This window comes from Danio rerio, chromosome 8, assembly GCF_052040795.2.
Source record: "Danio rerio strain M-AB ecotype USA chromosome 8, GRCz13ab, whole genome shotgun sequence".
In the NCBI taxonomy this organism is placed as follows: domain Eukaryota; kingdom Metazoa; phylum Chordata; class Actinopteri; order Cypriniformes; family Danionidae; genus Danio; species Danio rerio.
Window position 1 is genome coordinate 4,022,501 of NC_141028.1, and position 13,397 is coordinate 4,035,897.

General features: G+C 35.0%; 1 protein-coding gene and 1 long non-coding RNA gene across 2 annotated transcripts in view; both read left to right on the top strand.

The window, feature by feature from the left end:
- eeig1a (estrogen-induced osteoclastogenesis regulator 1a) overlaps positions 1–13,397 on the top strand; it is a 97,024-nt gene that overhangs the window by 38,176 nt on the left and 45,451 nt on the right. The window lies entirely within an intron of this gene.
- On the top strand, positions 4,233–10,764 carry LOC147842509 (uncharacterized). The gene is made up of 3 exons (XR_015497513.1): positions 4,233–4,972; positions 7,904–8,476; positions 9,768–10,764. It is a non-coding gene; the product is annotated as an uncharacterized LOC147842509 (long non-coding RNA).

Sequence of the window (13,397 nt, forward strand, 5' to 3'; positions counted from 1 at the left end):
TTAAATTTAAACAAACAAATTAAATTGAATAATGTTCAACTTAATTTGTTTGTTTAAATTCAGCCCAAATAAATTGTTAACGTAAAAAACTTGAGTAAATCTAAGGAATCATCTTTGAATAATTTTTTTCAGTGTGTATGTGTTTGGGCAGACGGCAGACTCTGTGCTGCTGCCGGTATTTATTAAGCTGTAAAATGCTCTGTTCACCCCAACAAATCAAGGCGTTTGACTAATGTCTGAAGCAACCTTGTCCTGCAGTATTTCTCGGACAGTGGAAGTAACATTTAAAAAGAGATAAGGTAAAAGATTTAGGGTGCTTTCACACCTACACTTTTGTTTCGGAACCTGTCTCATTTGCCCAGTTAGCGCGGTTCGTTTGACATATTTAAAACCAGCAATTGCGCTCAGATCCGCGCCAAATCAATCGCTCTGAGATCGCTTAAATGAGGTGGTCTCTGCTCGATTAAAACGAACTCTGGAGCAGATCGACTGCAGTGAGAACACGATACGATCTGAGCCCGGCTATTTCACAGTGTTTTATGGATATGTAATAGACATACGGCTATATGAAGAGAGAATTATGAGTAGGACGGGAAGTTTTGGGAGTCTCCCCCAAACAAGGATGCCCGCAAACAAGTGATAATCTCCTGGTAATCTCACGCACCCTTCTCACCCCTCCCCACCGCATTTCTCCTCGCTCTTCAGACACGTCGCGTGCACCTTGGCAAACACCACCAAACCACCACCTCTCCTGACAGCTGAGCGGGACTCTGTAAAATAAACCCTGACACTCTGACCAATGTGAGGAGAGTTTACTCACACGTGACTTGTTTTAGCTCATTCGGTCCGTTTAGAAACTTTGCCGTGTGAAAGCGAACCGCACCAAGAGCAAAGAGCAACAAGGTAACTAGTAATGTCTGTTTCAGAACAACTAAATCGAGGTGTGAAAGCACCCTTAAAGCACTTCTTTCCTTTCGGGTGAAGTTTTAATCAGAAAAGTGAGGTTTGTTTTTTAATAATCAGATTGGGCTGCGTCTGATTTGATTTGGACTGTAGGGTCAATGTAAACACAGCTACTCACAGCATGTACTGTGATGAGATGAAGCAACACGCAGATACTTCTGATGAACATATCTGTGTCCTCATCACAGTATTATCTAACCAGCGACATCAGAGAAGTGCTGAACATCACAAAACAACAACCATCAGACACTTCTGGTCCCGTCGGAGCGAAAGAAATCCCTCTTTACAATTAACTGTGAAGGTTGAACCTCGTCTTGCACGTATTGGTGATGCTGAGCATAAACTGGTCAGATGAAATGCGTGTATTTCCTGAAAGAGACGTGTGCTTTATGCTGTAAGCAGCTGTCCGGTTCAGAGGGTCAGTCTCTGGTCTTTATCAACTGTGAGAGTCTTTGTGTTGCTGTTATATAATCACTTTTGAGCAACTCTGAAATCTCCTCATCTGTGCACTGGAGCATATTTAGATGCTCAGCAACTAAAACAGCCAATAATCATATAAGAGTACATTTTCATTAATTCTTAATAAAATTTTCTATTTTAATGTAGGTTTGACTTAATTTTCTTTCTCTCTTTTTCATTCATTCATTCTTTTGATCTCTTTCTTTCATTTTCTCTTCCTTCTATTCTTTCTTTTATTTCCTCCTTTCTTTATTTCTGTTTTGTTTTTTGTTTTGTATCATCATTCGTTTCATTCATTCATTCATTCATTCATTCATTCATTCATTCATTCATTCTTTTTTTTCTTTCTTTTGTTCAGTGTTCATTAATTTAATTTTGTCTTCATTCTTTTTTCATTTTGTTTTTTCTTTTGTATTTCCTTTATTTTTTCAATCATTGTCTTTCTCTTTTTTTGTTCTTTCCTTATTTTGTTAGTTCTTTTTGTAATTTTTTTGTTCTTTTGTTCTTTCTTATACAGTTTCTGTTCCTTCTGTTCTTTCTTTCATTTCCTTTCTTTAGTTATTACTTTTTTGTTTTGTATTATCTTTAGTTTTTTCTTTCTTTCTTTCTTTCTTTCTTTCTTTCTTTCTTTCTTTCTTTCTTTCTTTCTTTCTTTCTTTCTTTCTTTCTTCATTTTGTTTTGTTTTATATTTTCATTTGTCATTTCTTTCTTTTTCATTTTATCATTTATTTTTCTTTCATTCATTGTTTTTCATTTTTATCTTTTCTTAATTGTCCTTTCTTTCTTTTGTTCTTTTTGTTTGCTCTCTTTTATTCTTTTGTTCTTTTTTTTGTATTTTCTTTTTTCAATTTTTCTTATTTTCTTTCTTTCATTTATTGTCTTTTTCTTTCCTTCATTGTTTGTTTCTTTATTTTGTTATTTTTTTAAATTTCTTTTATTTTTTCAGTAATTCTTTATATTTTCTTTCTCTCTTTTTCCTTCCTTCGTTCTTTTGTTGTCATTTCCTTTTTCGTTCTTTCATGTTTTCTTGTCAATTTTTCATATATTGTATTTTTTCTTTTGTTCTTTCATGCATCATTTTGTTCTTTCTTGTGTTTCCTGGTCATTTTTTCATATATTAACTGTCTTTTTTTTCTTTCATTCTTTGTTTTCTTCATTTTGTTAATTCTTTTGTGATTTCTTTCATTTTTTCATTAATTATTTTTTTCATTCATTGTTCCCTCATTTGTCTTTCTTTTTCTTTCTTTTCACTTTCTTTTTCTTTTTTCCTTCATTCTTTCGTGTTCTTTTCATTTTCATTTATTGTATTTTTTTCTTTTGTTCCTTCATTCTTCATTTTGTTTTTCTTGTGTTTTTTTGTCATTTTTTTGTTCATTGTCTTTTTTTTCTTTCATTCTTTCTTTTTATTGATTCTTTCTTTAATTTCTTAATTTTTTTACTAATTCTTTATTTTTTCATTGTCCCTTAATTTTTTATTTTTCTTCCTTTCTCTTTCTTTTTGTTTTTCTTTATTTTGTACTTTCATTTTTTTCTTATTTTCTTTTTGATTTACTGTCTTTCTATTATTTTGTTAATTCTTTTGTAATGTCTTTTGTCATTTCTTTATTTTTTCATTTCTTTCTTTCTTTCTTTCTTTCTTTCTTTCTTTCTTTCTTTCCTTCTTTCTTTCTTTCTTTCTTCAATGTTTATTATCAATCAGTATTTACTTTGGTTCTTGGTTCTAATATATACATAATTCAATCATATTTATAGAAGTTGTCTTATTTTTTAGCAATACTTTCATAATAATATTATTTCTATTTTTTTAATTCTTATATATTTTATTGTGTTGTAATAATGTACATATTTTCAATGACTATTTTCAATCATTGTTTTCTTTTAAAGATAATTCAAAACATAATTATTTTGGCTTGTTATGTAATCAGTATTCAGATTGATCTTTCACAAACCGGAACTCTCACTCCTAGATGTGTGTAATAGATCAAAAGTCCTGACTGTTCAGATCTAGGAGCCCGACGACACACACACACACACACACACACACACACACACACACACACACACACACACACACACACACACACACACACACACACACACACAGACAGCCTCAAACTTTCCTTCTCTCTCATCCAATTTTGTGCGTTATGCAACTGTTTGCAAATCAGATGAAGACATAAGTGTGAGCCTTTGACCTCATGATTTAAAAGTCACACGTGTCTGCATTGATCACCACAGATTGATGGAGTTCAGAATGACAGGCAGTCATGATGCTGATTGCTTTAATTCAATATATTGATTTAATTTTTATGCATACTCTCAATCTCTAGTGTCAGCTTCTGTGTTTGCAGTTTTAAGATGTGTATTTCAGGCTGTTTATTTTGTTGTATTTGGAGTATTTTGGAGACGTGTGTTGCAGGTTTATGTTAGTTTGCTAAAAATCTATGACATTTTTGAGTTTGGATTAGTCGCTATGAATAAATTTGACAAGTTCATGATTATAAATCTTTAGATATTTTTAATTGAATTATTTTCAGAGCAAATCATCAAGATGTGCTCAAACAGAACGATGTATTCTGTTTTGTTTTTATACTTGTCGTATTTATCGAATATGTATAAATGATTTTTTTAAAATAAAGGCGGTGTATAGGTAAAATGAGATGAGAATAATAAAATAATAATAAATGTACTGCTCAAAAATATAAATATGATGTATAATTACATACATAATTAAATAAACAAATAAATAAAACATTTAATAATAATAATAATAATAATAATAGTAATTGTTGTTAATATTATTATAATCAATAAATTAATAGCTAATTGGAATTATATAACATTAAAAATTTTAAATCATGTAGTATTAAATAAATAAAAAATAGGCAGCATAAGTGTATATTTTTATTCATAAATTTGAATATAAAACAATTGATAATATGCGTTAATTATTATTAATACAATTCAGCAGATAAATAAAGGAACAGGTAGGTACAAATTAGATAATATGACCATAATAATAATAAAATAATGTACAGATAACAATGTATTAATATGATATATAATAACAATAAACTTGTTAAATGATTGAGTTAACAATAAAATAAATAAATACTGTAGATGTGATCATCATTATGGATAAATTATTATTTATTATCATACAGGTGAGCACTGATCTCCCAGTGTGTGTGTACGTGTCTGTTTGTGTCAGTGTGTGTTTAATGTGAAGCAGGGGTCTTTTATTACAGTAGTTTCCTCTCCTGAATGTGATTTGCCTCTGTGCTGTCCGTGTGAATGTTTGATCACATCTGCTTCTGCTCATCCGCTTTACAGGCGAACGGGTTCAGTCTGGCAGAAACGCTGCGTTCGCCTCTCACTTCCTGTTTTCATCCTCATGTCCTGATGCATCTGAGAAAATTCATTTAAACTAATAACTTTTGCAATCCTCACATGTATTTTATATGAAGACGCAGTCTCATCTTCATCACAAACTCTGTGAATGTCTAGGTATTCCTTCATCAGTGTGGAGTTTTTGATCAATTCAATTCAGTTCACCTTAGGGCTGCACGATATATCGTTTCAGCATCGAAATCGCGATGTGCGCATCCGCGATAGTCACATCGCAGGAGGGTGCGATGCAAAAAAAAAAAAAAATTATATATATATATTATGGGTGGAGCCGAACCGAAATACGGTATTCGGAAAAGCAGGAATAGCGTGTTTTTACGAATACTTATTTCAAACAATACTTGATAAATTATTTGTATTTGGGAACAAGAAAAACATTATATCAAAAAGCTGCGTTTCCTCGTGAGACCGCACTGCATGCCCGCGTGAGTGAGTGAGTGAGTGAGTGAGTGAGACGTTCAGGAGTCGGTGGGCGGAGTGGGGCCGGGGTAAGGAGACTGAGCAGGCTGCTTCTCTATACAGCAACAGAGAAGGCTTGGCAGAGCGAAAAATACTTTTCTGCATTACTATTTTTGTTTATTTTATCATACTAAAATAACACGTGACAGAAGTTCACTCAAAAGTGAAAGTTCTTTCTGTTATTTACTAACACTCCCGTCATTCCTACTACTTTCAGAACATAAATTTTGATATTTTACCATATGAAAATGCAATGCAGTTATGAAAATTGAGAAATTAAAGCAATAGTGCAGAGATCTGGTCCCCGCGTCAGGTCAGGGTGCACCTGTAACCTTAAAAACGCAGACGCGGCGGAGGCGCACTAAACTCACACGGGAAAGAACTGGGCATTCAATTCATGTTTTAGTGAAATAATTATTTAAATACAGCTCTTTTGATCTCTAAAGGGGAAAAAAGCAAAAGAAATTTGTCGTTAATTTTAGCAAAGACGCAACTGCCTGTCATTTTCACATTCGTTTTTCAGTTAGGGATTTGGTCTATTAGAGTAACCTAATAAAATTGTTTTGTTGAACATTGTAGTCTACACAATAATCGATATTATAATTTATTATATACATTAGCTATTAAAACTAAACTATACAATTGATAAAACAAAACCCTTTTTAATGTTTGCTTTCATTTTGACACCGCTAACAATAAGAAACATCACATTTTGCAGAAGCATGCAGTCTCAAGTTAAAAACACCTTTTGAGTTTAAAGATGATCAGCCTGCCAAGTCAAGTTTACAGTGTCATAAATGAAATTGGTAGCATGAGTAAAGGGGATTTGCCCAGCACACAACCTCATGCGCTGCAGGTAGGCTGAATGATAATCTTTAAAAATATATAGGCTATGCAATACAAAACTTTAAACATTTATTTATTTTTTAATGAAAAGAAAAGAAATCAGGAGAGTAAAATATAATTTAAACCACTGGTCTGGCGCTGATACTTTGTATCCAGAAAAAGGGGAAAAAAGCAGATGAAAACCTGGCTGGGGAGACGGCGATAACATATCAGTTCTTCAGCAAAGATCACGACATCATTGTGATGCGTTTATCATACAACGCAGTTCGTGTTTATAATCATTAATATTAACTAGTATTAATTCTCTCTCTAGACTTAGTTTTAGGGCTTGTTCTTGTCAGCGCAATATAGCCTCGGCTTATTGCACGTACGAATCCGATTGTGAAGAATGATTAAGCGCTTGCATTTTTTTATTGCATCCTTTTCGCAAGTTATTCATTTGTTTTGTTTTTTAAGTGGTGCGAACATTATTTACTGGCAAATGTTCCTCGATCTCGTACATCAACAAATAATGTAGCCTACTTAAGTTAACCTACCTTTTATGTAAAAATTAAGGAATAACCGAATTTAATATTAATAAATAAAACATCCGTATAAACGTAGGCTACATGTTTATTTTTGAACTTTCGTTAATAAAACAACACTAAACTGTTTATAAATATTGTAGTTAAATATTACATTACTTTAACTGCTTGAAACGGTATAATAATAACAATTAAACGTTACATTTTTAAGAACTTAACAAAAATTCTAAATGGCACTTTACTAATCAGTGTAATAATAATATAAATATTAATAATTATACGTAAAAAGAAAATATTAACCTAGTAACAATATAAGTCAGATGTTTAAAAAAACAGCGTAGTTTCTCTCCACCTTTTGTAGTCATATTTTTTATTATTTGCCAGAAAAACTGACATGTTGACTTTGTCCGGTTTAAGTGAAGAATGGGGTTATAATGTTTCCAGCAATACACTGTCAGACGGTGTGCTTGTAGCGAAAAATGCACAGACAGGATACTTTTTCACAACCATGCGAGGGAGGGCTTCTGCTTCTGTTCTGCGGAGCGGCGCGTTCTTAAGTAGTTACCAAATAGCCTATGCTCAATTTCTCGTCAATGTCTTCCATTTATCACTTTCTCTTTTGTATCTGGCCATTTTTGCAAATGCCTCTGCCATGCCTGGCTGAGCTGGGCTTCTGCGTTTAGAAGACAGGAGTTGATTAAGCCTACATGGCTTTTTTTCCCTCGCCGTCAATCGCCACTAGCTTGCATGGTTCGGGACCCGTGGATCTGCGTATCGATGGATTTGCTCCTCAGTGTTTGGACTCTCAGCACTCAGCAGTGAATATTAAAACACACTTTACTTAAAACCCCCATACAAAAAGCTTAATCCAAATTGATTCGTTCACCTTTCTAGTTCGGCACGAATCCAAAATGTTCCCAGATGTAAGAGTTCGTTTTCTAACAAGATTCATGGTTGAACTTGAACTTGCTGAATCGCGCCTAATGTTATATTCTAACAGATATGTAATACTTGGCAACATAACAGTAATTTGTGTTTTAAAGTGCGTGACGTCACGTACTACGGCCGGTGGCAATGGACAACCGAGGTGGCAATGACCACCGCGGTGACGCGGTTGTCATGGTGACCGTCACAGCCCTAGTTTTAAGTAAATATATATATATATATATAAAATATCGCAATATATATCGCAGAGGAAAAAAATATCGCAATGTCAATTTTTTCCAATATCGTGCAGCCCTAGTTCACCTTTATTTGTATAGCGCTTTTACAATGTAGATTGTGTCAAAGCAGCTTCACATAGAAGATCATAGTAAATTGAGACGGTGCAGCTGTGTGCGCGGCACACAGAAGCATGCGGTCTTTCGCGCTTTTAAGAGCAACACGTGTACAACTGGAAAAGGGGTGGTAAATGATGCAATAATCGTTTATCTCAATGTTTTTTCATAATCCAAGGGTGTATATTCGCTCTTGACATTGGTGGGGACATACATCCCTAGAGCGCATGCATTGCACAAATAGTTTTTGTGCTTTTAAAAAACATGAATGAAGTACTTAAAGGGTCACGAAACACCAAAACACATTTTTTGAGCTGTTGACAGTCGTATATGTGTCCCACACTGCTAAAAACACTATTAGGACACCTATATTTCACTAAAAAGTGTAAATTGGTTGCTTTTGCGTTATTTCAAGCAAATTCGTACTTCCTGTTTGAAACGAATTTTTGAAGCTGCGTCACGGTCATGACATAATAGCGTGTATTCCAGCGTGCAGACTGGACGTCTGTGCCAGAGTGAGTCTTATTAAGTCTTACAGTGTGATCAGGTCTCGAAATTAACTTTTTTATTTGGTAGCACCGGTGCTCCCAACTTCAAAAATTTAGGAGCACCAGAAATAATTTAGGAGCACCCACCAAAAATGAATGAGCACCGCTGCAAATTGTATTTTAAGGGACTTATTGTATTTTAAAACAACATCAATTAGGACTAACAAAAACCGGAAACAAACTATCTAATGCTGAGATGACATTGATATTTGTGTGCAAAAATTCCAAAATGTGTATGTATTATAATTCTAGAATATTAATGATGATGAAAATGACAATAATAGTAACAATGAATTACATTTCTCATCATCATGCTGCCTTGAATGTGCTTGAATGCAAGTTATCTGCTATAAAAAGTCTGTTACTTTATGAAAAATAAATGTATAGTTTGCATCAAACAAAAATGAAGCATTGCAGTAAGAAATATTTATTTTGTACTGCTAAACAGCATATATATGCATGTCAGTTTAATAAATAATATTTCTGCTGCAAAACAAACAAAAGATTATAATAAAATTTTAAATTCAAGGCTGAAAGCTGCAAAACAGTCATCAGTAGCCTAACTAAATAAAAAAAAATAATATACACCTCAAGAAAGAATAGGCAAAAGAAAGTAAGTAAAGTCTCACTTCTATCACTCTTTAAAAGTTTTGGTTTCAGTTTGTGTCAATTTAAATGTTCCGTCTGAGCTGATTTTCATTTTTCTGTGTTTGTGGAAAAGCAGGCGAGTCAGCCGACCCAATTTATGAGCAGGTTGAGCATCGGCGCAATACCGCTGTTTGTTATGAGACGCAGTTTCAGTGTAAACTTAGTAAAGGCGAGCTTCTTTGGCGATGATACAGTATTAGATTTGACTTTTAGCGGACATTTGCGCTGAACACGCAGTGAATGCAACGCATGATGATTCGGGCACCTTCTCCAAGAAGCGCGTACTCGATTGATCTCAGCTGGCGGATCAATATTCACCACGTGTCATGATCGCTCTCATCTGCGCCTCAACTTTAGGTGGGGTTTGCACTTTGCAAACCTGCGTGCTTTAAGTTTTCACTCTTTAGCCGTTTGCATTTCCCGTGGACATAAAAGCTCCCTCCCTGTCATCTAACAGTGAAAAGCCTTGGGTGATTGACAGCTAATATGAACCAATATAGCGGCAGGGAAGAGCGATTCAGCACGTTTTAAAAAAAAAATCAAAACAGGTCGCACTAATGCGCCCAAATTTACTATGAGGTCGCATCGATTAATTTTCGGGCGCATATGCGACCAAAATGGTCGCAATTTCGAGCCCTGGTGATGCATTAATGCATGAGTAAGGCTTGGTTCAAACCAATCAGCGCGCTCTATTGTGCAACTTCATTAATATTCATTATTGTCACCGTGTTTACACCACAAAGACGCCACGTTGTGTTGGCAAAACAAGTGTGAAGTGTTGCTTTTATAGTTTGCTGCAGTTAAGTTTCGTTTTCATTTTCTCTCTGTGAGAGCTCAGACTCACGCGTGGATTAACAGTGTACGCGACGCGCGACAACAATAACTTACGTGTCTAAGGAGGATTATTGTTTACCTGAGAGCTGTTCTCATCTGCAAACGCTGAGATCCGGATTCGCTTGCAGTGTCCTCTAAATAAAGACGCGGCTCTAGTTACTGGTGATTGTCCTGTCTCTACAGATTTGGTAAGTGAGCGACCAGTGCTCTTTGTTTATTCAGTTCGTATTTTATTCGTATCAAACAAACTATTGCACCGAGTGTAAACAAGTTAACACTAACAGTTACAACCAAACTATGACCTCGTGTTGGATTTTGTGACCGGAATAACACACGCGGCTTTCTGACGCTACCTGCCGTGTGTATCTAAGTTTCCGGGAAATGCTGAGTTTTTTTCTCTCATTCGCCGTGCGGTATCAAACATTGCATGAAAAATACACGCTTAGAGCAGATACTTGAATCAAATATCTCGTTTGTCGGGAGGGACATTAATGAACTCCCTGAATGAAAGAGCCAAACTGCAGTTAAAGTCCACCATTTAATAATTTGGCAAATAATTCGACTACAGATGTCCATGTAAACACAGTCACATTGTCCGCTGTGGGTGTGTGTTTTGACTCTGAAATTCAGCGTGCCCAAATAGACACTCCCACACCAAGCCTCGTTTCTTCCTCCGACACTCCCTCCTAAACAGAGCTGGACACGCCCACTTTTCTGACTTTTTCCAAAGTAGAGGTGTGAAAACACACTGCTGAAACGAGGGGGTTTCATGGCCCTTTAATGATTTAAAAGAAACACTTAATAATACAAAAAAAAAAAATTTGCACAGCCCTAATCACGATATAGTACTGGTAAATCGCGCAACCCTATTCAAGTAAATAAATTGAAGTTATCAAATGCTAAATAGCACCATATTCACCTTATTCTCAGCTGTCGAGTGGGCGCTGCCATTTGAATTTTTTGTCTCGCGACTTCCGGTCACATTCACTTCCATTCATTTTTTGACGTTAACAACTGCTCGTTACGCTGCTTGATGTTGCAATTTAATATTTTCTTATTATATTATGCTACTTGGTCTGTGTAGTCATGCAAACATTTGTTTGTTGAGCAAGTAGTTTGGCCATTTTCTGCCGTTTATTTTTCCTAGTCATTTCTCCCATAGGCGACTGAATCGAAAGTTCTAAGACAATCGCGAAAACAGGCGCACTTCCACATTTTAGAATAAGGTCAATAGTCTTTATTAACCTTTCTTTAATTTTCAAATTAAGGCTGGACGATACAGCAAAAAAATTATCATGATATGATGTTTCATATAATTTGGTATTGATAATTATTAAATATTTGTCGTATCCATTTAGGAATATTAGGATTTTTTATTTATTTAAAAACTTTATTTAAATTCACAATTTCTTAGACAATTAGTTTTTAGAGTCAAACTGGTCTTTTATGTATTATAATAAAATAAACAAGTGTTAAAGAGACTCTTAGTGTGTGCGATGGTAAAGTGCAAATGCTGAACGATCAAAGGCACGGCAAGTTTATTTATATAGCACATTTCATACACAGTGGCAGTCCAAAGAGCTTTACATAAACAGAAAATAAAAACAAATCAAAAAAATTTAAAACAGATTAAAATGTGTTAAAACAGGTTATAAAAGAATGAAAAACAAAAGAAAGACACAATAGTGCGATCTGTCGGACGTAGCACAGTGCTTATTCAGTAAAGGCACAGCTGAACAGGTGTGTTGTCAGTCTTGATTTGAACTTGCATATTGTTGGAGCACATCTGATCATTTCTGCAAGCTGATTCCAGCAGCTAGGGGCGTCGTAGCTGACATTGCAAACATTAAAGCAGGTCGCACACCAGAAGCGCAGCGCCACGCAGCACCATGTATTTTAGAATTCTAAACATAGGTTTCTATCAGGATACACACACCAGCGCCGAAAGTTGGTGGCTGTCGGCGTCGCCTGGCGACGGCTCAGGACGCAGTTCATTTTTCAGCCACGCCACAGAGCGCCATCTGATTAGTTTCATGTTAAATATCATTCGAATGTGCGCGTCTGGTGTGCGATACTTTAAACTGTCATGTACGCGCTGTGTCGCGGCGCCGAGCGGCGCTTCTGGTGTGCGACCGGCTTAAGGTAGATCAACATCTGTAAGATGTTAATAATAATGAGACAGTAAACCTCAACCGTTGTAAACAAAAATTGACAATCAAATTTGAACTTTTAATAAAGGAACCAGCCATCATTATTCAAACACATACTGTCACATTACAAACTGCAGCATGTGCATGTCGCTCCCTATTTTCACGGCTCGATTGGAAATACCCCTAAGCTTATTGGCATTTCTTCCAAGGTGTGCGCTTAGCAGCCACGTTTAATAAAATTATAGCGCCTCACATCAAAACTTCATATCAAACATATTTGTATCGTTATTGACGATGGTGTTGAGTCATCTTTGTGCTCTTTACCTCCCCTCATCCTGCACGGTCGTCCAGCATTTAGTGTGGGTTCACACGGAGCAGAGGAAGGCCTGCACTGACGTCAGGCCCTGATGTTTGTCCAGTGCTGTCAGGCTCCACACAGGATGAGAGATAAGAATCCTGTTACAGCGCAGCACATTTCTGCTCCACTGAATCATCTGCACAAACAAGAGGATCACAAAACATGATCAGAACTGCTGGACGTTAGGGCTGTTCAATGGACCCCTTTTCACAAGACTGTTATGATGCATTTAACGGTCATCAACGTCTTAAATGCTTAAAAGTTTGTAATATTTTTATATTCAAATATTTGAACGTATGAACATTTATATGTATTTATGGATGTATTATATCATCTTTACATCAAATTACAAAAAGCAAATGACCGCTTGTGCATGGCTTTTGTAATGCAGTGTCTATGGGGCAGGACATTACATTTGACAGTGTTCTCTCCTCTGGCTGCCGTTATCAGTCTCACACTATTTTTTTCCTTTTTCTAAAAGTCTTAATAACATCATTGTCAAGTTTTTCTTTGATTATTTCAGCAAATAGGAGTGTAATTCATTGCCCTCTAAGTTCAGTAGTCAGTAGGATTTTTAAATGTTTTAAAATAAGCTTCTCCTGCTCACCAAGGCTGCATTTATTTATTCAAAAATACAGTACAGATTGTAAAATTGTGAAATGTAATTGCACTATATAATAAATGTTCAAAAGTAGTTTATAATTTATTTTAATTGTTTATTCCAGTGATTTTAATGATTAAGTTTCAACTTCATTACTCCAGTCATTATTATTATTATTATTATTATTATTATTATTATTATTATTATTGTCATTATTATTATTATTATTATTATTATTATTGTCATTCTTCTTCTTCTTATTATTATTATTGTCATTAATATTATTATTATTGTCATTATTATTATTATTATCATTATTAT